General features: G+C 31.8%; 1 pseudogene; it reads left to right on the forward strand.

Moving 5' to 3' along the window:
- Positions 1 to 1,980, forward strand: part of LOC137648383 (uncharacterized) — a 15,163-nt pseudogene extending 13,183 nt beyond the window's left edge.
- The last annotated feature ends 3,020 nt before the right edge of the window (positions 1,981 to 5,000 follow it).

A 5,000-nucleotide genomic window follows, 5' to 3' on the forward strand; every position in this document is an offset into this window, starting at 1 on the left:
AACAACAACAACTAAGATAATAATAATAATAACAACACAACGACGACAACAAGAACAAGAACAACAGCAACAACAACAAGAACAACTACAATAATAATAATAATAATAACAATAATAATACTCTAACAGTTACAGACACTTTCTTTCCTGTCTATTTTTCACTGTTGAAGCCCTTGGGCTAATAGCATCCTGCTTTTCCAACTAGGGTTTTAGCTTAGCTAATAATAATAATAATAATAATAATAATAATAATAATAATAATAATAATAATAAAAATTTAACCGTTAAAGACACTTTTCTTTACTGTCTCTATTTTTCCCTGTTGGAGCCCTTGGGCTTATAGCATCCTGCTTTTCCAACTAGGGTTATAGCTTAGCTAATAATAATAATAATAATAATAATAATAATAATAATAACAACAATAGTGATAATGATAATGACAATGATACTGATAACGATAATAATAATAATAATAATAATAATAATAATAATAATAATAATATAGATAATAATAATGATAATAATAATAAAAACAACAACAACAACAAGAATAATAATAATAATAATAATAAAATAATAATAATAATAACAACAACGACGAAAACAACAACAACAACAAATACAATAATAATAATAATAACAACGCCGATAACAACAACAACAACAACAACTACAATAATAATAATAATAATAATAACAATAATAATCATAATAATAATAATAACAACAACAACAACAACAACAATAATAATAATAACAACGACGACAACAACAAAAACAACAACAACTACAAGAATAATAATAATAATAATAATAATAATAATAACAACAAAAAAACTACAATAATAATAATAATAATAATAATAATAACAATAATAATAATAATAAAACTCCAACAGTTAAAAGACACACTTTTCTTTACTGCCTCATAGGATTCGACGGAGGACTCCATGGCCGTCGTGTACATCATCCTGGTCCTGATGCTCTTCGGAATGTCCCTCTTGATCCTGCTGATCAAATACTTGAAGAAGGAGAGGGAATCCGCCAAGTTACAGAGGTTCTATGATGACTACCTAGACAAACGACTCCCAAGGTAAGGTGAAAGGTTTCCTTATTCGTTATAAAGTATCATAAAAATACTCTTGTTTTATTAAATGAATTAGTATTAATCTTTGCTGTTTACTGGCGTGAAATAGTCGTAACAAATGACTCAGTATTGATAATTATCATTATTTATAATAAAAATAATAATAATAATAATAATAATAATAATTATTATTATTATTATCAATTATTAATTATTAATATTATTATTATTAATTATTAATATTATTATTATTTATTATCATTGTTGTTATTATTATTATTATTATTATTATTATTATTATTATTATTATTATTATTATTATTATTATTATTATTATTAACAAAATCTTGACCTTTAATCGAAGGCGAGGGAAGATGAATTGTTTTATTATTCTCTTCAAAATATCACAAAATTACTCTCGTCTTAACAATGACTAAATCTATTTATGTTTACTTAATCATTGACGTAATCTAGTCATTACGAATTACTTAATTATCAATTTAATTGAATGAAAAAATTAATACAATCTTGACCTTCCATCGAAGCATGGTCGTCAACTACGACGATGAAGGGCGCTACCTGAAGGGCAAGACCATCTCCAGGAAGATAGCTAAGCGCCCCGACCTGAGCATCGACCTCCCGTCTCCTTCGGCGTCCTCGGGAGGAGTCACGCCCCTGACTTCGCCCTCTGCGATGTCCGCGGGGGGCGGCGTCCCCTGACGCAGGCTCTATTAACAGTAGCACCTTGATTCTGAAGAAGGCACTTTTGGAGCAAGTTGTGTAATAATTTTTTTGGAATAATAGTGACATTACTCAAAGCTCTTTTGAAAAGAATAGTGAAATCGTATTCAATTTCTGTAATTATTTATTGTTTTTGTGTTTTAGATAACTGGTGGGACTACAAATGTATATATATATATATATATATATATATATATATATATATATATATATATATATACATTTATATATATATATATATATATATATATATATATATATACATATACATATATATACAAACATATATATGTATGTATGTAGATATATATATATATATATATATACATATATATATATATATATTATATATATATATATATATATATATATTTATATATATATATATATATATATATATATATATATACATATATATATATATATATATACATAAATACATACATACGTATATGAAATATATACTGCAGATGAAGTACCAGGAAACCTAGTGAAATTAATCAAGTTATCTTAAAACACGTTTTTCCAATGGTGTTACTTGGACTATCAATGACTACTAAACCTGTTTTGTACCCGTATAATCATTATCTTCTACTGCTGGCAGTGAAAGGAGAAATAATTCGTGGAAGATGTTTGATCAATATTATTTATCAAATGCAAAAAAACTTTTATTTCAAGAATTATGAAAAATACCAGAAAAAGAAATACTTCTTGATCAATATTACTTCATTTTGAACTTTTAAAATAACGTTAATCTAAAAACTAGCTTAAGTAGCAGAACTGCACATTAGAAATATGTGGATGTTATTATTATTATTATTAATATTATTATCATTATTATTAATATTATTATCATTATTATTAGTATTACCTCCGCCAACGAAGTAGAAAGGAGGTTATGTTTTATCCCCTGTTTGTATGTATATGTGTGTGTTTGTTTGTGAACAGCTTCCTGGGCACAATTTTAAACGTAGAGTAATGAAACTTGCAGAGATTATCTTTAATGCAAAAAGCTGGAAATGTTAAAATTTTGGAAGGTTGAGGTCCAAGGTTAAGATCACGGTCAGACAAAATGTCCAATTCGCGTAATCATCCAAAGGTCAAGGTCAAGGTCGAGTAAAAGGTCGAGGAATAAGCTGCCGTGGTGGAGATCTGCGCTCTACTGAGTACCCTCTAGTTATTATTACTATTACTAGTTAAGCTAAACCCCTGTTTGGACAGGCAGGATGCTACCAGCACTATGGCTCCAACAGAGTAAATAGCACAGTGAGGAAGAATATGGACTAAAAGGAACTTTCAGTCAAAACCTAAAGAGATTTTTTCGTTTTCAAAGGTAGGAAAATAGATATTTGTGATTTCCTTGTACGAAGAAGAGCCAATGTACGCACCAAGAAGACCCACTGCTCGTGCCAAGAAAGCCCTCTATTGGTGTCGAGAAAAGCCCAGTCCTCGTACATAGAGGAGCCACTGCTCATGCCAAGAAGAGCCAATGCTCGTACCGAGGAGAGCCACTCCTCACAACACGAAGAGCTACTGCTCGTACGATTTAGTCACTACTCGTAAGAAGAGACACTGCTCGCACAAAGACGAGCCATTGCTCGTACCAAGAAGAGCCACTGCTTGTATCAAAAAGAGCCCCAGCTTGTATCAAGAAGAGTCACTGCTCGTACGAAGAAGAGCAACTACTCGTGCGAAAACGAGACACTGCTCGTACCAAGAAGAGCCACAGCTCGTATGAAGAAGAGCCAATACTCGTACCAAGAAGAGCCACTGCTCGTACCGAGGAATGCCGCTCCTGGCACCAACAAGAGCTACTGCTCGTACGATTTAGTCACTACTCGTAAGAAGAGATACTGCTCGCACCAAGAAGAGCCATTGCTCGTACCAAGAAGAGACACTGCTCGTACCAGGAAGAGTCATTGCTAGTTCGAAGAAGAGACACTGCTCGTACCAAGAGGAGCCACTGCTCGTATGAAAAAGAGCCCCTGCTCCTACCAAGATGAGTCACTGCTCGTATGAAGAAGAGACACTGCTCGTACCAAGATGAACCAATGGTCTTATGAAGAAGAGCCACTGCTCGTATGAAGAAGAGCCACTGCTCGTACCGAGAAGAACTAGTTGCTCGTATCAAGAAGAGCCACGGCTCATACCAAGAAGAACCATTGCTCGTACCAAGAAGAACCAATGCTCGTATGAAGAAGACCCACTGCTTGTACCAAGAAGAATCACTGCTCATACCAAGAAGAGTCACAGCTCCTACGAAGAAGAGCCACTGCTCGTGCAGCGCAAAATTAATCACCAACAGCAACCAATCAAATCTAAGATGAAGGTCCAGATGTCTTGAATAACCAATAATTCTTTCTAAAGAATCGTCATAATTTCAACATATTTCTGTTTACATATATTTTATGCAAAGATATTTTCGATGGAGCAGTTGAGATTGAAAGTTTTAATACATTATTTTATGAACAGATTGAAGAATTAATTCTCAAATTGAATCCAAAAGTTTGTTTGACAAAATAAATAAAAAATATTGGTTTTAGTTAAAAGAAAAACTACTACCCTAATCTATAATGATATATAAAGTTGTACTTTTCAATAACTCAAAATTGTAAATATGATAGCATTAATTACACAGAGAGAGAGAGAGAGAGAGAGAGAGAGAGAGAGAGAGAGAGAGAGAGAGAGAGAGAGAGAGAGAGAGAGACGGACAGAAAATATCTTAGTTAATATAATAGTTCCATAATTGTCGAAGTATTTTCATGTTTCATGCTACCCTCTATAGATTAAAAAAAAAAATGAATAATACATAATACTTTCACGAATGTCAATATAATCGTATCTTCATTCCTTTTTCTCTTCAGTGTTCCTTTTCTGATATCTTTCAACCAGCATTTATTTCTATTCATCCTTTAAGAGTAGGCCAATATTGCCTTTTATCGCTTGCAATGTTTTAGAATAAATCTGTTAGAAAAGTTACTTTGATGATGTTCTCTTGAATTGAGAGAGAGAGAGAGAGAGAGAGAGAGAGAGAGAGAGAGAGAGAGAGAGGAGAGAGAGAGAGAGAGAGTTTATATCCCCAATAATGTATTTTCATTATTAAAAAAACATGAAATAAAATGATTTGTGTTATAATGACTTTCATTAAAATCAACCTTTTAGTTATGAGAAA

Source organism: Palaemon carinicauda, chromosome 10 (genome assembly GCF_036898095.1).
Source record: "Palaemon carinicauda isolate YSFRI2023 chromosome 10, ASM3689809v2, whole genome shotgun sequence".
NCBI classification, from domain to species: domain Eukaryota; kingdom Metazoa; phylum Arthropoda; class Malacostraca; order Decapoda; family Palaemonidae; genus Palaemon; species Palaemon carinicauda.